This window comes from Pleurodeles waltl, chromosome 3_2 (assembly GCF_031143425.1).
Source record: "Pleurodeles waltl isolate 20211129_DDA chromosome 3_2, aPleWal1.hap1.20221129, whole genome shotgun sequence".
NCBI classification, from domain to species: Eukaryota; Metazoa; Chordata; class Amphibia; order Caudata; family Salamandridae; genus Pleurodeles; species Pleurodeles waltl.
Window position 1 is genome coordinate 8,230,579 of NC_090441.1, and position 23,965 is coordinate 8,254,543.

Consider the following 23,965-nt stretch of genomic DNA (forward strand, 5'->3'; position numbering starts at 1 on the left):
AGCCTGAAGTGGCTGGGTGCAACCGGGAGGATCGGTAAAATCCTTAAGAGTCTTAAACAATTCTCTAGAGGAATTGCCCACCTGATCAATTTGGCTGCTGATATAGCTTTTTTGTGCCCTTTTAATATTCTGACGATAGACAAAGAGGGCCTTCTTGAATGTGACTTTGTAATCAGAAGCATAGCACAACCGTCATTGCCGTTCTAACTTCTTACAGAGCGATTTTTCAGCTTTGAGCTCTGTAGTATACCAGGGTGCAAAAGGTGTATGTAGAGTATTTGCCTGAATTCTTAAAGGTGCGATACTATGAAAGGCAACCTTTAGGGCAGACTGGAAATCTGCCAACTAAATAAATGCAGAAAAGATATGTTAAAAGGGAACTGAGAAGTTTTTATTTAGAGTCCTATTTAATTATCATGCTCATGCTTTGCAGAATCTGGCTGGTTATATTTTATTATTTATTTATTTATTTTAATTTTTGTAGTTTTATATAGTGTAAACCAAGCCTAATTACATTAGAGCACTTCACATGAACACCAGTTACATTGCACAAAGACACATGTATTATTGTAGGCAGGGGGGATTAAGGTCCTCATTAGGCGGTGGGAGTTGGACCGCCACACTCATGGCAGCCTGACTGCCAGATTACTACCCTGGCGGTTGGACTGCCAGGGGACTGCCACCACCACCGTGAACTTGGTTCCCGATGGGGCGGTGACGATCGGAGTCATGGTCAGCCACAGCAGTGCTGAGTTAATCACCGCCATGCAGATCATAAGTCCTCTTTCTGCCAGCCTGGGGTCCCTGCCATGAAAATGCTGGCGGAAAGCCAGTGCTTGGGGCCTTGAGGGTGGGCTATACTGCTCATGCCTACGGCATGGGTAGTGCAGGGGACCCACTGCCAGCACCTTTGGAATGCGCACTGTCAGACAGTGCGCATTCCGAAGGTGCTCGTGTGCCACAGCATTAGCCCCGGCTCCCTTAAGGGAGCTGAGGCCAATGCTGTGGCACTGTTTCCAGCAGTCTGATTTGCAGAAATGTAGCCCAGTGGAAACATCGTAATATGATTAGGGGAGACTGCCTAAAAGACACTGGAACCGAGGCCCATCTCCCAATGCCTGAATGCCTGTCTCCCCAATCTGACCTTAAAGACATGGGTTGAGGGACAGGTGATAAATGGGTAGAGGGTAGCTCAGGTTTGGCCCAAACTTCCTCCTGAATTTTTTAAGTTGTGGTTTTGCGATTATGCTGATTTCAGAAAGGTTGTGTGGAGCTCCTGAGACATGAGGGGAGGGGGCGAGTTCTTAGCCAACTCTAGTTCATCATGAAAAATTCTATCCTTCCATCCTTTGGTTAGAGGATTTAATGATAATGAAGGAAATGTTCTTTTTTGACCTATCCACCAATTTGCGCTAACAGAAATTCTTTTCAAGCTTGATTTTTTTTACTTTTTACAGCATCACTCCAAGGTTAGGCTTCTTCCTTCCACATTTGGTCATTCCAGACTGAACAACCTGTTGTCTGCATTTAGAGACATCAGAATGACTGTTTGCGGGTAGAAATTCAGCATCAACTTTAACTGGTTCTAGACCATGCAGGCCACCACAAGCCAGCAATTGGCGCATGTAAGATAATAGGGTCACAGTGTGCATGGAAACTCATCCTAGGGTGCACCCAGCTTTGTCAGTTGAGGTGTTCATAAGTTGGGTGAACCCAATGATTTCAGGCTTGCTATTCATGTTCTGCTGCATTTAGTGCTGTTTCTTAGCACAAAATGCATCCTCACGTCTATTTTGGAACCAAGGGTTCATTTTGCACTAAGAAAATAGTTCTAAATGCCAGTAGTAAATTGGGCAAAATCCTATTCTAAAAACAAATTTAGCAAACGTGAGTTGCTGCTCGCTATTTGTGTTCTGTTGCATTTACCACTGTTTCTTAGCACAAAATGCATCTTGGTGTCCATTGTGGACACCGGGGGACATATGTGTTCCAAGAAATAGCAGTAAACATGCTAAACGCAGAATTCTTCTTCCTGTGTAATTCAGGCAGAATCTTGCAGAATTCTTAGGCAGTTCTGTGTGATTACGATACATGGAATTATGCGAGTTACACCCACCCCTAACTAGAACCCCAAATCATAAGATGACTCTTGCCTCAAGGCTGGGATATTCATGTTAAAAGATGTCCATCTATTTTTCTGTTAATGTTATCATCAGTATCAGGTATCCAAGATTGTCAAAGCTGATGTGAAATATCATGGCATCTGTATCATAACCTGAGGTTGTTATGACTTCCAAAACAACATCTGCTTCTCCCTCAAAGTACATTTTCAACCTTGCTCTCGCATTTCCATACTCAGAAAATTATTATGAATAATGTTATAGGTCTGAGGGGTGTGACATAGCTGGAAACTAGAATTGCAGTGTTATTTTAGATTGTTTTCTGGCATTAATCTTTCTTTTACTATTTTGATCTCTAACATTTTCTTGCAGACTTCTCTTTTGGAGGCACTTATCTTTGTTTCTTCTTTCTTCTTGACTCTCCCCTCTTCATCGCATAAAATGACAGCCAGTGTACGATGCACACGGAAAGATGAGATCCCGTATGCCATCATTGCAATGTTGCTTCTTTTCATAGTTTTTATTTGACTTTAGTTGTTTAAGTTTTAAATAAGTTAATTATTTATTTTATTTGGTCACATGCTTGTCTGCACCTTTTATTAGAAGGTGACTGGTGTCATTTAAATGTACACAAGAATTATTCATAATGTAATTTATCTATGAAGGACACTCAATGCATTTAAATTTTGCCTTTATATTTTAGTGTGTTTGTTAAGTATTTTGTTTGGCAGTAATTTGTCTGTTCACCACTTTTAATTTCTCTTGGTTTCTGGGTGATTTCTTTTCTGAAGATAGCAAGACTCCCTTAGTCGGCCTGCTCCCTCTTCTGTCCCTACATTTTTCCTCTTTACTCCTTTTCTCATTTGCAATAATATAGTAGCTGGAGTGTGTCTTCTCAGGTAGTGTGCTAAAACTATACCAAAGCCCAATTCACCGTTGTGTGGAAGTCTTGTTATGCTACCCAATACAGGAGACAAGGGCCCTCATTCTGACATTGGTGGTAAATCCCGCTTACCATGGCTGTGACAGCGCCAACATACCATCGCAGAGGCGAACATCCGTACGCCATATTATGACACACACACACCAAACCAACAGAATACTGCCACAAACACAAATCCGCCAGATCAAAGGTTAGTGTTAAACTGTTGGTACGAACACCCATACCGTTATGCCAACAAAACAACGCCCTCCACTTTATGACCCACGAATCACCACAGCAGACATTCAACAGCGGTAAACCATTGGCGGTACACACCGGCGCAGTCATAATGGCCACCCAATTACAAAACAACACAACATTGGCCAATACAAAAAAATGCACACCTAACACTAATACACACACCACACACACCCACCAACAGCACTATAAAACACACACCCACATTACCCACAACACTTTGCTAACACAAAGAGACTGCAATAGCTAGCCACGCAAATCACAGAGCCAACTACACACACCACAACCTCCATTCATCTGTCACGCACCCCACACACCACCACATTACTCAACACCCTCTGCACAACACACACCACACAACACCCATGTCCCCAAAAAGACACCCCTGTTTCACTGATGAGGAGTTGCGGGTCATGGTGGAGGAAATAGTCAGGGTAGAGCCACAGCTGTTTGGAGCACAGTTCCAGATGATCTCCATTGCCAGGAAATGGAGTATGGCGGAGAATTGTGGACCGGGTGAAAGCCGTGGGACAGCATCCATGAACAAGGGACGACATCACGAAGAGGTGGAACGACCTACGGGTGAAGGTACGTTCCATAGCAGCAAGGCACCAGCTCGCTATCCAGAGGACTGGCGGTGGACCCCACCTCCTCCCCCTCAGCTGACTGCATGGGAAGAGCAAGTCTTGGCAATCCTGCATCCTGAGGGACTTACCGGAGTTGCCGGAGGACTGGGCATTGGTGAGTCAATATTTACTACCTATCCCCCTCATACCTGCATGCTACCACTACCCCTCAGCCTGACACCCATCACTCCACTCCATCCCACACACTGCACCACCACAATTAACTAACCTAAATGCCAAGCCCTGCATGCCATACCCACTGCATGCACATCCCTCCCAGCCCTGTATGTACACCCACCACCAATGCATGCACAGCATGGAGAACTAGCAATCCCACAATGCATCACCATACACAAATAAAGGTGGCAGGGCAACAGCAACAATATAGGTGAAGCTAAGGATGCAGAAAATGTCACAGACATGTAGCATAATACACCACTTACATACCCACAGGTGCCCCAGTCAATCTCAGCGCTGAGGAGGTGCCACGGCTACCCAGTCCCCCACCAGAAGATGCCCCCAGTGATGACAGCAACTCTGAACTTCTGGATCTGGATGAACTCCCTGTCCCATCAGGGATCACTGGTCAGTCGGATACCCCAGCCCTCACCCAGTCCACCACAGAGCCTCTCCCCTCAGTATCCAATACCACAGCAGCCACCCAACATCCCCAGACCTCTGTCCCCAGGACATGTCAATCAGCAGTGTGCCCACATGTACACGGACCCCAGTCCACACCTAACAGGCAAGACAATGAGGGTCCTGGGGTCAGTGGCAGTGGGCACACCATTCAGGGGAACACAGGCACAGGGGGCCGGGGACACTCGGAGGACAGCTGTGCGCCAGGGGGAGGATAGGCCCAGGGAACCGACTGTCCAGGAGGCACTCACTAGTGTCCTGGGGGCTTACCAACAATCCCAGGACAAGATGGGTCAGGTGATAGACATCATGCAGGAGAACCAGCGGCTGCAGAAGGAACACAACCAGGAAACCAAGAAAGAATTGCAGGTCCTCAACACCACCTAGTCTCCATAGCAGGGGTGCTGAGTGATATGGCCAACATCATGAGGGAGACCACATCACACCAGCGGGCCCCTTCCACTGGCCAGTAAACTGACCAGCCCTCCACATCTGCTGAAGTTAGTGGACAGGAGGCCCTGTCACAGGACCTCACAGGCCACCAGCACCCCTCCTCCTGCAGAAGGTGAACCAGCCTGCAAATGTTCCCTGCAACCCAGACAGACACCAGAGACACTTGCCAAGACCACTGCCAGGAAATTAGACCCTCCTGAATGTCCCCCTTGTGTTCCACTGTGTCACCATGTCCACTTTGAACTGCCCTTGCTCCCCTTCCTATGGTCCCTTGGACACTGGACCTGTGCTATAAACAGACTGGACCACTACACTGGACTTTCCTCTACCATCACCCCATTCCATTGCACTATTCCTTCATATTTTTCACTTCAATAAAAACCCTTAAACACAACTGGAGTAATAGTGCTTTATCTGACAGAAATGTGCAATGTATTGAACTGTATCATCCTGTGCAATTGTCCAGAACTTTGTGATTCCATCCAACAAATGGCCTGTAGCAGTTTGTAGTCATCACACCAGTACACAGTTGTAACCACACCAGCAACTTCAAAATGGGAAGGCATGGGTGACAGTCAGTTGGGATGCTAAGGAAGTGACTGCCATCATGCAGCCATGCGGACCCTGGGGGTTTATAGCCGGCAGAGCATCCACTGCAGGAAACGGTGGGAGGACCTGAGACCCTGATGGGAGCTGGGCCCGGAAGACCACGGAGGCCCAGCTTGGGACGGCCTCCCAACGAGGAAGGGGTGCCCATCGGAACCTGACCCCACTGATGGCCAGCACACTGGTGGTGGCCTATCCAGAGCTGGATGGGCATTTGAGGGCATCACAGCAGCCACAAGGGTGTATGTCTAGTGTGTGTGACAACCATCTTTGTTGCCTGGCATGAGATTCTGATGGTGGGTTTTAGTCAGTGGATGCCTCTTTATGCCAGCTCATAAATTGCTGCTTGGTACAGCTCAGGGCTATTGGGTGAATAGCAAAATCTGGATAGCTAGCTAGGTGGCTTTCCATGTCAGACAGGGCTTAGTAGGTCTCAGGAGGGGTGCAGATGGCAGTGTTTGGCTCTTATCCTGCTGTGGTACCTAGCCAATGGTATGCCAGTGTGGTGCATACTGCTCAATCGTGGTTCATGTGTGTGATGGTGATGTGTATGCCGTCTGTGGTGTTGGTGGTGTAATTGACCCAGTGCTTCCCCCCCGTTATCCTGTCCATGTGTGCATTAGCATCATCTGGTGAAGGAGCAGGAGCACCGGCAAGTGAGGGAACTGCAGGGCATGGGACCCAGGAGGCAGAGTCCACCAACATCAAGGGAACCAGTGGGACGGAGGGCGAGGGGAGCACCATGGTGGGGACAGGAAGCGACAACACTGACTCCGAAACCTCCTCCGATGGGAGCTCCCTGGTGGTGGCAGCAGACACCTCTGGAACCACCTCAGATACAGGTACAGCCGCCACCCCTGTCCCAGCACCGTCCTCCCAGTAGCCCCCCACCGAGTTGCCAGTGCCCGTTCACCAAGGAGGGTGGCCATCTCCTTCGCCCCAGGCACCTCAGACCCTGCCGCAGTGAGCCCTACTGCCCTGAGTGACGAGGCTATTGACCTCCTGAGATCCATCTCTGTAGGGCAGTCAGCCATGGTGAATGCCATCCAGGAGCTGGCATCCCAGATGTAGCAATGCAGTGCCTTCCTGGAGGGCATTCACGGTGGCTTGGCAGCCCTAAAGAGATCGTTTCAGGCTCTGGCCTCCTCTCTGATGGCAGCCAGTGTCCCTGGTCCTACCGTCCCTCCTCCAAATACCACTTCCCAGTCCAAGTCTCTTTAACCCCAACCCATCCCATGCACACATACAGACAAGCATGCCGACAAAACATCCTACAAGAGTGGCACAGACAAACACAGGCACCAAACTTCAAGCCACAAGCACTTACACAAACAACAGAAAGATGCACATACAATAACATCCACTGCACCCAACACACCACATGCGCAGTCACCACCACCATCACCACCTCATGCAGCACACCCGCTTCACTTGCAGACACCACCACAACATCCATCCACTCCCTCTACCTCCACTCCCATCACTCTTCCCACATCCCGCCCCACGTCCCTAAGAAGGTTTTCCTTGCCCATCTTGACCTCTTCCCTAACCCTGCCCCCCTGTCCTGCCCGTAACTGCAAAGTCCCAACCACCCAGCCCAGCACCTCAGCCAACCAGTCTGCAACTGCTCCCACCAAAAAATCTGCTGCTAGCACTAAGGGGCCTCTGAGTTGGATGGCAGCCACTACCAGCAAGGACACACCTCTGCCTAAAAAACAGAGGCCTAGGGTGGCGGAACCTGAGAGACATAGGACGGGGTCAGTGGAGGCACCTCCTAAACCTGGAGGTAAGGACACAAGTCACGTGACAAAGGCCAAGGGGGCCCCTACCAGGAATGAACCCAAGGATCCCCCAGCCACCACCTGAGGGCAAGGATCCCCCTCCACCACCAGAGGCCATGTAGCCCCCCATCCAGAGACTGTGGCCTAAGACTCCCCTCCAGGGACAGTGGGCAAGGAGCCCCCTCCAGAACCAGGGGACATGATACCCACTCCAGAGACTGTGGCCTAAGACTCTCCTCAAGGGACAGTGGGCAAGGTGCCCCCTCCAGAACCACTGGGCAAGGAACCCCCTCAAGAAAGAGTGGGCATGATACCCACTCCAGAGACTGTGGCCTAAGACTCCCCTCAAGGGACAGTGGGCAAGGACTCCCCTCCAGAACCACTGGGCAAGGACCCCCCTCCAGAACCAGTGGGCAAGAAGCCCCCTCCAGAACCAGTGGGCATGATACCCTCTCCAGAGACTGTGGCCTAAGATTCCCCTCCAGGGACAGTGGGCAAGGAGTCCCCTCCAGAGCCAGTGGGCACGATACCCACTCTAGCTGATGTGCCCCTCCACCCACCCCTTCCCCCTGAGGTGCCTGCCCATTTCCAACATGATGCCCCTGAACAGAGGAGTCGGATGATGTCAGGAGTCAAGTTGGGGCTTAGACGATGCCCTGTGGCCATGTGACCCTTTGGTACTTTGGACTGGCCATTGGCCCAATCTGTACATTGACGCGTATATAGTTATTTATTTATTCATTGTAATGGCTCATGGCAGCAAATTACAATAGTTGTACTACAGGTATGTGTCCTTATATTCTTCGCTCCTGGGTCCTGTAACTGTCGATGTACTATGCTTCTGGTTGTGTATGGTGTGTGTTGTGCATGTGTGTGTCACTCTCCTTTTCCTCCTCCCTCCCTCCCTTGTGCGTTAGGCGGCTGTACTCACCGTCATCGTCTTCGTCAGCGTTGGTGCTCCAGGACGGCCATGGCGTGGTAGACCATCGGGGAAACTTGAAGTTCCGGTTCCATGGCTGCCACGGAGTCCTCTGTGTCCCTGAATGTGAGCCTTTCCTTTTCTGTAATGTGTTTCCGCCAGGCTTTTGATGGCGTTGTTAACGCCCCGGAAATCCTGGCGGTTTGCTATGTCATAATATGGTGGGCGGTACCTTGGCTTCTGCCTGGCTGTAGGTGGTTACCACTGTGGTCGGTGGTGTTAACGCCCTGGCGGTTGGTGTGGTACATTGGCTGTCTATGAGAGGTCTCACCACCATGGTCATAATTTGGCTGTAATTACCGCCAGCCTGTTGGCGGTGTTACTGCCACTTTAACAGTGGTGGTCAGTACACCGCCAATGTCATAATGAAGCCCAAGGTGCCTCTTATTAAAATTAGCCCCTCGCCCTCTAATCACTATGATAACCTGACATTGAAGAAATGGCCTGGACCACCTTTGATGTTTGATCAGATCAAGGAACAAAACATTGTTGGAATTAATGGTTGGATAAATCTCAGACACTGGTGATCCCTTAGGCTGCCTTCCAGTTCGGTTTGATCAGAACAGGCTCATTGTACCAGGACTCTTTTCGTAAACCTGTCAGAGACATTTTGGCCACTTTCATCTTAACCAGATATTCCATTTCATACCAGTGAAGAAACTTTGGATATCCTGCTGATCAGAGAATTTGGGTTACAGACATGTCTGGTCTAGCTGTGGCTGATTCAGTCACCCTGGGCTCTGGACTATTCAGAAAGTTAGTATTTCAGACATCATCATTATTAAAAAGATATAGAGGCAAACATTATTTCAACATCTATATCTTCTCATAGTGATTTGAGTAATGCTAAGCATATGTTTGCTTCAAAAGCATCTCAGTTTCTGTTGCCGTAATCTACTGCCCCTAAGACTACACAATGGTATGTTATATCCAAATTCTTAAATTTGATGTCCTATTTTAAACATTCCTCTAGCAAGATGATGTTAGAGCAGATGTTAGTCTTTTGGGTTGAAGATCACACCCCTCACTGATGATTGAAAAGCTACAATATATACTACTCTTGCAATTGGTTGTGCTTGCCACACATTCTGCTGGCCATACTCTTAAATTTATATTTGTTCCTGAGATGCTCATTTCTGCATTTGATTTAGTCCCATTTACAGGTTTGTCTTGAAGGAAAGGGTGTTGTCCATAATAGTGATACCTCATACCTCCGTAGCTACAAGGTAGGCAAAGGTGTTTGCCCGGACAGAACACAGCTCTGCAAAATCTAATCAATGACTGCTTCAATGCTTATGAGAACTTTTCAAGATGGATTGCTTAGTTTCTGGAAAAGTGGCACATTTTAAATCCACAATCAAATACTCATCTTGGAAAGCAGATCCCCAGATTTCAGCTGAGTTAGTTCCATGCAAATAATCTATTCTAGTGGTCAAACATAACTATCTTAGCCACAGAAATACTGAAAGATGCTTCCAGTACAGCACACAACTTACATTTGCAAAAACTGTGACTGCACCTACTTTTCCTCATGGATTTAACAAGTGCAAAATATTCAGAAAGATTCATTGTTGTGAAGGGTTGTGCACTAGAGTCCACAAATGCTGTGATGCTGTTTGCAGGACTCTTTGAATAATTATCTGTTTTGTTGCAAAATAGTTATTACTAGAATTATTGTCAGACAGCCTGCTTTTTCAGCTCCTAATGTAAAATCTGATTTCAGGCTTTCCATCATTTTCATTCACAAAGCAATAACCACAATTAAAGTGTCATCCTTTCTAGATCCTTGCCTGGCTAAATTCTGGCAACAAAATCACCCAAAACAAGTATTCAGCTGTAAAGATTTATTTAAACAAGTCTGCATCCAATGGATTACTACCTGTAGTTTTCCAAAATGATCTCACTGTTCCCAGTACAGCCAAAGATCGCAGAAGTCATTATTTCTCTCTTGTAGAGCACACTAACACCACTTATACTACAGCTTATGGCTCCTGGTCAGAAATGGCTGAACGTAGCCACTGTGTGGTAACATGGTTATTCACAAATGTAATTTAAGAGTAATTTATATGTGTAAATTAACTCTTACACTTTTGAATAACTTTACAACTTTTGGCTATTCTCAAATTCTGAAAGTAATGTTACTCAAAAGTGTGGAGTTACAGGTCTCCAGTCCTTGAAAAAGGGGGTGGGGTCATACTTACACATGCAAGGTAATACAAAAAAACAACAGTAAGTTAAGCACCACTCATGGCTAACTCCTGGTAGTGTAACGATCCCATAGTAAATAATGGAGGCAGGGACTTAAGTGTAAACCCCATACGAAATAATGTTGCTTTAAATTAAATTAAGACTTAAACATATAAATAAGAATAATTTAATGTTAAATTTAATTCTAAAATATTTTAATAACCTTTTTGTGTTTAAAAATTAATATAACAATAAATAATTTAATTACTTTTAATTACTCCTATACATCCTGTTTCATAATTATTAATGCAAAAGCAATTGGAATTTATAAGGTATGAATTTATTTTTATTAAAACCTTGTGAGAAATAAATGTAATACAATATAATATGTTTTTACTAATTTGAAATTCAATATTTAGTTAATAATGCTGTAGCATTTTGTCTTCAAATCTACATTCAAAATAAAACTATAACAAAAATTTACATTAATGTTTAACATAAAAATATGTTTATAAACTTTTTCCAAGCTAAAAAAGCTTTTTAACTATTCCCTATACTTTACCATATGGAGGTCGGCAGGCCCTCAACAGAGTCTCCCTAAAGTATAGGAAAAATGTGAAAAGTTTATTAAACTAAAACAATAAAAACATTTATATGCTAAATATAAAACTAAAATATGTTAAATTACATTAAAATTATTTTTCTCAAGGTTAAATTAAAAGAATTCCCACGTACCCAACATAAAAAAACAATTATTTTTTATTATAAATTACAAATTAGAAAAATAATGACTCGACAAAGAGAACTCAGAGACCTATTTTTCAAGTTGGAGAATTATCCGAAGAGAATCTTCAAAGTGGTGGGATGCTATGGCTTTAAAAATATTTAGAAATTGATCCTATACCTAGAGGTTAGATGGTCAGTATTTTTCCAGCTATGTTAGATTTGGATGACGAAACTGCTAGCAGATGGAAAAGAAAAGTAAATGAAATATTCAAAGATTTGATGGGCTTGTTAATTGATGAAGTGGAAATACAAAGAGAGATTATAAATAAGGAAAAAGTGGAAATAAAAACTATTTAGAATTTAAATTGTCCAGAGAATGCACAAAGGAATTTCAATACACAAGAGAATTTCAATATTTTAGAAGACACAATGACTACATTTCAAAAAGAGATTAGGCAGGGGAAACAATCAACATTTCTTTGAGATGAGAGGGTCTACAAAATGGAATAATCTGTTCCTAAGCACATAAATTTGTTAATACAGCTAGGAAAAAATGTGCAACTAATAAAACTTTGAGCAATATAACAAATGAAATGCCAAGCATTAATCAAGTTCCAATGCTAATATCTGTGAAACTGATTCAAATGTTTCTAAAACAAGTGATGCCTACTCACATACAAGATCTGTTACTTTTTTAGAAGAGGTGAAGCAGATGAGCATGGCATAACAAAGGATGTTTAGAGGAACAAAGAAGGGCTGGTTTTGAGACAAAAACAAATACAGGGAAAAGAGGCGAGAAACCCAGGTCATGTAGAAGGAGTATCAGGGAGAAATGGGGTGAAGATTGGGAGTGGGTGGTAAACTCCGCTCGGCCAGTGGGCTTCGTTGAGTTTTGCCACTTTGTGCTCTACTTGGAGTGAGAGGTTTGGCAAAATCTCCACCACATAGCGGAGTTTACCACTGCCCACCCTAATAGTACTAAATGTGTTGATGATCTTCTCAGAAAGACTAGATCCCATTTGAGGAATGTCCCTCAGCAATGATGCAAACATCATGTGGCACTAACGTCACGTCCTAATTCTGTTGTGTGTCATTGAATGAAAAATGGATAACCTCTTTCCAGCCCCGCACTTGCAAGCAATTCTCTCCCAGCTCTTGAGCGAATGAGCCCTTGCCTGCTCACACCCACCTGCCATTAGGTGATAAATTCTACAGGGTCAGGTCATGCATGCCTACATCACTCCAACTGTGTCTTCCAACCCTCTGTGCCTCCTTGTGCCCCTGGAGCTGGTCTCTCCTGGCACATCTGTGCATGTTCACAGACCTCTCTCTTGAAGTGCTGGACAGCACAGAACACAACCACAATAGCAGGCCTGCTCAGCTCATGCAGTGAATGAAAGCTGTTGGAAGCTTCAGCAAAAAGGCTCATATGCAGACCGGTAGGTTCCATACGGATACTGCACTGGTGATAAAGTAACTATGTACATGTCACCCGAGTTTAAAGTGCCTGAAACTATTCTGAGTTATAGAAAGCAATGCATAGGCAGTTATGACTTAACTGTCTTTCTTTTTCTTTTTTTTGTTTTTGTCTTCATGTCTCCCGCTCCTCCCTCACTCTTTGTGAATTCATGTTTTCCATGCCCGCAAGGTAACCATGCATGGTTTGTGCACAAGGTGCGCACAGCCTACAAATACTGCACAGCTGTGTCTACTAGATCATCAGCTCTGCTTGGTACTACTCCAGAGCTTTTGTGATGCATTGTGTTATGGAGTAAGTCACTCACTGCACCAATTTACCATGATGGGGATGCTAGTGGCCGGGCCATTGTGCCCTTATTTAAAAAGTACTACAAATGCTGTAAACACAAATAAAAACAAGTTCTCAGGAACGAGATAGGCCCCACAGTTAGCTCTTTTTTTGTAATTCCTCCCTGTAAAGAGATTCGATGTAGCCATGCATCCGTTATTGTACCGCACACTCTTCCCAGAAATAATTGTGTCTCTTTAAGGGGGGGGGGGGGGGCGGGAATCCAAAAAGCTGAGTTGAAGTGTACTATATTGATGTTAAGGAGGTATACATGTACCTTCTTGTTCTGATGGTACGCCCTGTACACCCATAAAGTGGCACAGAGTACTGCCCATGTACAGTGTGCATGTACTGCCAGCATCTCACAATGCTCGTGGTGAAGTGGTCGGCCTGGCACAAACAGGGCTAATGGCATCCGCACAGCACATTGGTCAACCATGCTGGTGACAGCAGTGCCTGGGCCAAGTCTTATAACACCTTCCACAGAGGAATATAAACGTGAGTGACAGCTGTATGCAGATGTGTCAATTTTACCACTGGCAATGGCACACCTTCAGGGCATATTGTGGTATGCTGTGCCCTCCTGTTGTATGTGCCCGGTAGTTTAGAAGTCAGCGGTATTCTGTGCCCAGCTGTATTACATATCCAGCAGGACTGGACGCTGAGCCACTTTCTGCATCAGTGATGGGCATGTACCCATTTGTACCAGATTGGTGCCAAGCAGCTATCTGTGTTCAGCAGAAATGAACATGCTCAGTCATTTATTTTTTTATCAAAAGTAGTTTTTCTAAATGTAATGTTTTATCATATGACGTGAAGATATGCAAATGTGTTTTTCCATGAAGAATGAGTAATTAGTTTCCAAAAATTGTTTTTGTCACTTTACATCTCCAAATCAAAATATGTGGAACTGTGTGGAACAGTTTTATTCAGTCCAGGGCAAGTTCTGCCCTTACAGCACGGCCCATTAATCAGTAGGCCTAAAATTAGGTAGGAGAACATTGTTGGGAAAACGACAGCACTAAGAAATACTCTGGCACAATCAGTCAAGGCTCGGACACAGATCACTGAGGACGGGGCTCAGATGGTGAGGAGTGGATTGTGAGATTAGACCAGAAACACAAGAGCGAATAAATAATGGTTCTGTAACCCTGTGGAGCTGGGAGAGTGAACAGTGGAGGTGACGGGTAACATAATATCTTTCCAACAAAGTCCAGCCAGAAATATTAGGTGTGGGCAGAACTCCACAGAATCTCCCAGAGTTTTTATGTTACTCCACAGAATTCCACAGAGTACAACTCCTAGTGAAGACAAGAGCACAAACCAGGAATGGAGAGGGAAAATGACTAGGATAGTCACTAAACTTTCTGATAGACATCTTAATTCCATTGTGTTAAAAGTACTCCATAAGGGTTCAAGTGTTGCCCCCCCCCTTAACCATGCTGATGATTTACAAGTGAATACACATAAAAATGGGTTTGCTCCTGTAACCCTGCCAAACCTGGGCTATAGACATATATACCGAATAAGAAGGTCAACTAACAGATCAGATCCCATGGTTACTTTGCACCAACACTGAAACTAATCCAAAATTGGCAGGTGACTAAATCATAAAATTATGATGGCTAATGTGATAGTGTTACCACCACTTATCTCCATTTTATTGTGAAACATACTGGTAGGAAGTCCATAGCAATTATGGACATATATATAAACTAAGACACACATCCATATTTCCTAACACCACAATAGCAAAACAATTGCACACTTTATTAAGATACACAGTGAAGAACACAAAATATTACATGCAATCAAAAGAATCCATTTATTCCTTATCCCTGACTGATAGAGGAACAAGGTGTCGATCTTGACTGGCATGTGGTCCGAATATTCGACGGCCATGCTGGAAGTGGAGCGCATAGCCTATAAAGCTATGTGTCACACCACAGGAAGTTGCTTGCTGTCCTAGTTCTCGTCGGCTGCAAATTCCTGTTTGATACCTACTTGAGTGTCGCGTTCCTGTTTTTCTACCTTGGTGTCTTCACAGGTGCACCCGGTCTCCCCTGCGACATCTGCTTAGTGTCCCACGTGAATGCCAGCTTCCTCTTGGAATTTCAGTACTGTGGGATAACTCACAATGCATGCAAGTTTGCATACTTATCTTTTTTATTTTGGTGAATCTAGAGACAAGCAGCTATTTTATTGGAACCAGTTATTTGGGACACATCTACAAAACAAGTGACATTGTGGCAATATGAACAAAGGAGGGAATAATGTAGTAGGCACAAAATAAATCAAGTTTATGGACTAAGAAAGGACTATAAGTATTCTATACTCTGGGATAGTAGGGCACATAACTCATGTTGCTCAGCATGATGAAATGCACTCACTTGTATTATTTGAACTATTATTTCCATTATTATTCATTGTACCAGTTTTCTCCATAATGGTTATTTACATGTGTGCATATATAATATGCTTCTTACCTTTCTATCCATATTCCAAGACATTAGGGCCCATGCATAGGAGGTAGGTGTGTGTTCCATATCGAAGACATTTTGTGAAGCAATGTTTAATCAAAAAATGCTAATAGATATACTCTATATTCCCTAGTGTGCATTCCAGATGTCTCTACACATCACAGACAGGGAAGGGAATAATCAGGTGGATATTAGAACATCAGAGACTATGGAGAATTATTTTATTTGGTGATTAGGATGTGTTAGTAATTTTGGGCCCAATTCACAAAGATAAACTTAGACCAAATGTCTAAGTTTAGAATTAAAGTCTAACTTTACTCATAATAAAGTTAGATTTTTGGCCAAAGTTTAGACTTTTGATCTGAAAACTGCAGAGACAGGTTTTTCAGCTCAAGAAGATAACACAATCTCCAAAACTCTGGCACAGACTAGTACAATGAATGAATGTCAACACTTCTTTGTTTTGGCTCAGTTGACTTGGGAAGGTCATTCTGAAAGCTTAAAGATCTTAATAGACTTGGAGGCTATGAGTAACTTTATGGATATTAATTTAGCAGTTCATGTTACGTACTGCGCTGGACTTCTCACCTCTGGATACCGGGTTGTCGAATACAAGATCTGACCACCGTGCGGCCGCCAATGCGGCCGCACCCCCACTGTGGCCATTTGGAGATCCCCGCTGGGCCGACGGGGATCACGGCCGCAACATAGGAGCCGGCTCCAAATGGAGCCGGCGGTGTTGCGGCCGTGCGACGGGTGCAGTTGCACCCGTCGCGCTTTTCACTGTCTGCATAGCAGACAGTGAAAAGCTGTATGGGGCCCTGTCAGGGGGCCCCAGCACTGCCCATGCCAGTGGCATGGGCAGTGCAGGGGCCCCCAGGGGCCCCACGACTCCCCGTTCCGCCAGCCTTTTCCTGGTGGTGCAAACCGCCAGAAAAAGGATGGAGGTCGGGGACTCGTAATCCCCTGGGCAGCGCTGCAAGCAGCACTGCCCTGGCGGATTACAACCGCCGGGGCAAAAGTGGCGGAATACCGCCGGCCCCGGCGGTGCGACCGCAGCGGTTCCGCCGCGGTCGTAATACGCCTGGAAGCATCGCCAGCCTGTTGGCGGTGCTTCCGTCATTTTAGCCCTGGCGGTCTCGTACCGCCAGAGTCAAAATGACCCCCATAGTCTTCTACAGGTTCTGGATACTCCCAGATAAGGGCGACCCCTTCTAGTAGCCACGGTGCAGCTTGACAGGCTACGCCAAAGCAGACCGTACCCTCCAGAAGGAGTCCCAGAGGGAAAAAACCCCAATACTTGGGGAAAAAAAAACTCAAGCAGGAACTCCTGAAGAAAAACAAGAAAAAACAGGACTAAACAACAGGAAACAAAATTAGACAAAAATCTCCCAAGGCAAAAAGCAGGAACAAAGAACAGGCAAAAATCTCCCAAGGCAAAAAGCAGGAACAAAGAACAGGACCGAACAGCACAACCAGAAGGAAGTCTTTGCAACGCAAGGTGGAACAAGACTGACTGACTTATACACTGAGAAAAGGGAAGTGACATCACAGGAAAAGGAAAGAACACCATCTTGAATTGGGAAGAGCCCATAGACCAGTATAGAAAAAAGGAAGTAGTATAAAAGAAAAACAGAGCATGCTGGGACAAAAACACGAAGAGGATAAGATGGACACAACATGGACAGAGACAGGTAAAAAGACCAGACAAACCCACCAATAACAAAAAATAAGAAAAAAGGGCTACAGGTAAGTGTAGCGCGACTGGGAGCGAAATATATGCTTCCCAGAATGTGTAGTAAAAAAACGCAGGGAACGGCGCTCCAAGTATCGGTAGCGCGTTCCATCCGCGAGGACAGAAAGAGACACCACGTCTGAGCGCGGCGTTACAGTTCATTACAGACTCCCATTCATAACTAAATCAGTGGATGAGTTAAAAACCATTGATGGTAATGCTTTGAAGTCAGGATCTACTACATGCTCTACTGGTGATGGTACTTACTTAAGGATCTCAAAAAGCAATTCTACAAATACCCTTGTTACAGCCACTTATGGCCTTATTAGGAGGCTAGCAGTCCAAGGACCGGCAGCCTCTGGGTGTGGTTGGACCACCACGGCTGTGGCAGTCCAAACGCCACTTTACGAAGTTGGTGGGCAGACCCGCCAACCTACTGTCGTCCTCGCCAGGATCAGTGACCCCTATGAGATGATGGCAGTCCTGGTTATAATCAGCCATTGCGGCACAGAACTACTGATTACAACCTTGTTCTCCACCAGCCTTTTCTTGGTGGTCCAGCCACCATGCAAAGGTTAGTGGAGAAGAAGTGCAGGGGGCCACAGGGGGTTTATGCTCTGACTGACAAAGAAAACCTCCATCTTCAAGAATGCCATGATGAAATGCTAACAATAGAATTTATTAGGCCATCACACTCACCAGCTTCCTCTCCCCTATTTTTGTCCCTGAAAAAGTGAGGGGAGCTACGAGCTTGTATAAATAATGAGCCTTGAACAATAAATAATGGGTACCCTCTACCATTAATACCAACACTACTAGATCAGGTAGAAGATGCTAAAATCTTTCCAAAATTGGATTTGAGAGGCATGTACCTCCTAGTGCACATTAGAGAAGGAGATAAATGGAATACTACCTTCTGTACTAAAATGGATTATATGAACATCTAGTTATCCCCTTTAGATTGTGCAATGTGTCAGGTGCATTCAAATTATTTATACATAAGGGTTTGAGGGAATACTTGCACATTTGTGCTGTAGCCTACATTGCTGGAATATTGATTTATTGGGCTACTATGAGTGAACACGAAAAACATGTTAAAGCCATGTTGTAAAATTACAGAAAAACAAGCTGTTTGTTAAACTAGATAAATGTGAATTTGATTTTTCAGAGGTATCTCTTTTGGGCTAAATACTTTCAGCACAAGGCATTAAGATGGATCCCCGAAAGGTGTCTGCAGTTGTACAATGGAAGTCACCTCAGACAGTGAAAGAGATACAGGGTTTTTAGGATTTGCCAATTTCTATAGCAGATTTATTGATAATTTTTCCAACTTGGTATCCCCGATCAAAAAATTATTACATAAGGGCGTGATGTTTCAGTGGGGTGCGAAAGCAGAAAAAGCTTTTCAACAATTAAAAGAGAAATTTACAAGTGCTCCAATCTTGCAACATCCTGACCTAACACAGCAATACATAGTTGAGGCGGATGCCTATCAGGTAGAAGTAGGCAGGGTTCTTTCACATAGAGATAAGGCTACAGGAAAGCTACATCCAGTCACATACGTTACTCATACATTAAGTTTTGCTGAGGTGAACTATTCTGTTAATGATAGGGAGTTGCTGGCAAAACAAAAGGCCTTTGAGGAGTGGAGATGCTGTCTATTAGGAGTCTTGGACACTGCACCGTTTTGATGGTTCATAGAAATTTGAAATTTTTTAAGTCTGCTCTGGCCTTGTCCATGCGACAGCTTCGCTGGATGCAAATTTTTAATGACTATGATTATGTGATCCCGTTCCAATCTGGTCGGCAGCATGGCAAAGCAGCTGTCCTATCACAATTGGGATATGAAGCATGTGAAGAAGTTAAGGAATACCCCTATATCATTCCTGCAGAAAGAATGTTAGGGGCTTCATATATCGAAGAAGCTTTTGTCTTTGAGGTATCCAGGGCAAAAAAGTACTAATAAGACTCAGTCTGTCATCCAAGACAACAATAATCAAAGGGTAATTTATATGATTTACATCCAAGAGGGATTGTACATTTCCACTAGCACACTACAGCAAAAAGCGTTAGAATGGTGTGATACAAGGGTAATGGTGGGTCACCTCTGGGAAAAGAAAATGCTGGAATTATTCAAGCTGTATTTTTGGTGACCATCCATATTCACTGACATGTGCCCACAGTAAAAACACCCATCAAGCACCAATGGAGTTATTGACTCCTTTGCCTAATTCACCTGCTCCTTGACATACTGTTTCCTTGGATTTTATATGAGACTTACCTAAAACAGAAAAAAAAGGTTACAGTGCTATATTGGTAACAGTAGATCATCTAACAAAAATAGCTTATTTCACTCCCTTAAAAAATCTACTCACATCCAGGTAACTTGCAGATGTTTTTCTCCAGGCAGTAATTCAGCTACATGGGCTTCCTTCTGTTTTGATTTCTGATCAAGGTCCTCAATTTATGTCAAGATTTTGGAGAGCTCATTGTATTCAAAATGAATGTTTGTCTGTCCTCTAGCCATCATCCTTAAACAGATGATCAGATGGAAAGAGTTAATCAATGCATGCAGCAATACGTATTAAGTCAATTGGTACATGGCGCCGCAGATTGGGTTGATTTTTTTGTGGACAGTGGAGTTTGCATACCATAATGTAGTAAACAGTTCAACTAATTATTCTCAATTTATTTGGAATTATGGTTACCATCCTCGTATGTTGGCAATCAATTCAAAACCGATATCGGAAGTACTTGCAGTACAGGAGTTCATCAAAGCAATTACAAGACATCCAACTCTCTCCACAAGAGAACCTTGAACAAGCCAAAGAAACTTACAAGAAACAGGCAAACACACATCAACGGCCAAGCCCAAGAAGAAGTCTGATTATCGACACATATTATCTGTTTAAAAGGCCCATGAAAATTCCAACCAAGATATATTAGACCATACAAAATTCTTAAAAAGATCAATGATGTAGTTATGAAATTGGAATTACCAACTACATCAAGGATACATCCTGTGTTTCATGTATCTTACTGAAACTGGTTACTCCAGGGACTACCGTTCTAAAGAAACCACTGGCATTAATGACAAACAATGAGCCTGAGTTTGAAGTTAAAGCCATAGTTGATTCAAAAAGAGTACAAAACAAATTGAATTATATGACACATTGGATAGGGTATGGTCCAGAGGATCGTACCTGGCAACCTACAGGCCACGTAAATGCCCCCTGTCTGTTGAGATAATCCCATCACAAATATCCTGATAAACCCCGACCTGCAGGAGGTGCTGTAGGGGGTTGTATTGTCTGACTTGCCTGCCGTGCACCCTGTGAGATCCTGAAACAAGGAATAGATGGATTCTTTTGATTCAGTGTTGGTGCAAAGTAATCTTGGTGTCTAATCTATCCCTGCTAGTTGATCATCTTATTTGGTATATATAGATTTACAAGTTCAAGGGTAAAATGTAGGAAGTATTTTGAGAAACTATCCAAACAAAGAGGGCACGTTGAACTAAAGGAACATGTTAGTTTCAAAATGATTAATGACTTGCTTGACATAACCACTTTACTAAGTTTAGAAGATGGTTGATCTGTAGATATTGAAGAATTGTCTAAACAACTAAGCATCATTGCAGCTACAGTTCCAGAAAGTGGACTTAGGCCAGCCTCAAAACTAATGCCAGAACTGAGTAGTGATAATGTCATTGATTCTTTTTGCCATTGTTTTATTTTATTGAATTACTCAAGGGAAAAACATTGCTGCGTACAACCAATAATGCAGCAGCAGGTCAACAAAGATGAAGGGCAACACAAGGCCTCAACCATCAAAGGCAAGACATGGAGCATCAACAAGAGGATGGAAACAGTCCAACTGGTTGGCAGCAATAAGAATGGCACCGAAGACAGGGGACGGCGTGGAGGGTGAAGGGGTGGCAGAAATTAAAGGAAGGAGGGACGAGATGAATAAAGAAGCAGGGGAGGGGGGCAGAGCAACAGAGTGATGCAGGAATGGGGGTGCGCAAGGGACTCAAGGATCACAAGGACCTGGGACCCATGGGAAAACAAGCCAAAAGGAGGAAGAATGGGCCTATGAGGTTAACCCGGGGTGGCCTGTGCCGCTTACCATCAGTCCTCTTGAAGGAAGGGCAGCCATATCAGGACGAACAGGTCAGCTTTGTCCAGAAGGTTGTAGATTATCCTCTCGTAGGATGCAGTTTTATACATTGCCGTGAGCCACTGCTCATGCATTGATAGCTGAAGGGATTGCCAGTGGGGCAGGATGCAGATCTTGGCCACTGTGAGGGCGGTAGTGAACAGTCAATGGGCATTGTGAGGTAGTTGGGGGAGGACCGCCATGTCGTGGAGCACTGATCAATCGACCAAGCATAGGGGCAGGTACTGCTATGGAATCTTTCAGTGCTGACTCCACTTCAGACCAGAAGGGGTGGATGGCTGGACATTCAGAGAGCAAGTGGGCGCTGTTGCATGGAGCATAGGTGTAGTGCCAACAGGTGGAGTGGGGTAGGAGACCCGTGGAAGCAGTGACCAGTGCCATTCCTGTAGGATCTTGAAAAGACTGAGGCACTGATTTAAGAGGGCCTAGCACCACTTTAGCGGCGCCTTAGCATAATTTTTTTGATGCTAGGGCAGCAATAAGGTGTCCTTTTCCCGTGCCATATTTACAAAGTGGCACAATGCATGCAATGTGCCACGTTGTAACCCTTTGCACTACATTATGACTGCACTAGACATAATGTATGCAAAGGGGGCATTCCCCCGTTAGGAGGGCCGACAAAATGTAGCAAAGAAATGAAGATATTTCTTTGCGTAATTTTTGTCTGCACTTTTAACGCCTGCTCAGAGCAGGCATTAAAAGGGGGCACACCATTGTTTACAATGGGCCCCTCTGTACTGTTCGGGGCTAGTGGCGAAATGTTGCTATTGCCCCCTACCCTGTCCCCTACCGTGTGCTGTGGTGTGCTGTATCTTAGATACGGTGCACACATGGTAGCGGTAGGAGGTACAAGGGGGCACAAGGAAAGTGACGCTGCACTGGGTGCTGCTCCACTTTCCTTAAATCTGCCCCCAAATTTCTTCTGGACCTCCCAAGAGACTCTTTAGGAGATCCGACCAATCCTCCTCCTCATACTGAACATGAAGGTGAGCTTGCCAGACTGCCTTCAGTCTGCCACCTGAGGCTGGGAGTGCAAGTGGTGGATCAGGAGGTTCTGTGCCTTGGACATCACGCCCTTGAACTGCCCCCCGTGTTAAGGTAGGAGAGTACCGGCGAGGGGGGACGGTCCAGGGAGGGGGGGCCAAACCTACGTGTGAGGCAGTGGAGGAACTGGGGTTAGCACCACCGTTGGCACCATAGTTGGTTGGCTGGAAGTTCAGCCTGCAATGCGACAAAGAGTTTGAAGACATCCTACGTAAGCAGGAGGGCCAGGATGTGGATTCCTGCGCTGCGCCTGTAGCCCCAGTTGAGCGTCCCTATGTGGATTCCAGTGCTGCCCAAATGGGTGTTTTATCCTGGAGGAGGGTATCCACAGAAAGGAGCATGTAGGCCTGTGCCTAGGACCGAGACATCGCTTGCAACATAGGATTTATCCAATCTGTCCCAAGGGTGGCTGATATATAGAGAGAGCGCAAGCCCCCAAGTCTGTCCAAAAGTTGGCTGTCTTTTGGGACCCACAGCACAGTGTCCTGGGGATGCATAGAAATGTGCTAGATGCAGGGCCAAGCTGTAGTGTTTCACAGAAGGGAGGCAGAGGTCTCCCACAGATCGATGGGCAATGAGTTTCCCAATGGACAGGTGAAGCAGCGCCGGTCCCCAAATGAAAGACAAGGCACTTGTCTACCTGCCATAACACCGAAGGGGCATCAGCATTGGAAGCATACCCAGCACATAGATGAACAATGGAAGAGTCACCATCTTCACTGCCTGTGTTCTATCTCACAATGACAGGTTCAGGTGGGACCACTTCTCAAAATCAAGTAGCATCTGGTCTAAGAGAGGATCTAGGTTGTCCCCCACCATGCGTTCCAGACTCCTGGTCACGCAGATGTCCAGGTACCGTAAGCAGGACAGTTTCCCCTGGAACAGGTGCCCCTCGATGGCGGCATATGTGGTCCCCCTCAAGAGCAGTAGTGCCTCGCTCTTCACCCAGTTGACCTTGTAGCCAGAAATGTCAGCAAAAGCAGTAATTGTCTCTAGCAGTGCCAGGAGAGAGGAGGGCAGGTCTGACAGTATGAGGACGATATAGGCCCTCATTACAATCCTGGTGGTAAATCCCACTTACCGCCATGCTGAAGGGCGCCAACATACCGTGGCAGCGGCGGAAATCCGCTACAGGTATTACGACCCACATCTCGGAATCCGCCACAATACAGACACCCACACAAGTCTGCCACACCAAAGGTCAGTGATAAACTGGCAATACCAGAACCTACACTGTCACGCCAACAAGAATACGCCCACACTATCACGACCCACAAATCAACGTGGCGGTCTTTAAACCGCGGTAATCCATTGGCGGTACCCATCGCCCCATTCAAAATACACACACACTTACAAAACACAACTACATTGGCCAATTCGAAATACACACACCGGATACACATACACACACCACACCCACACA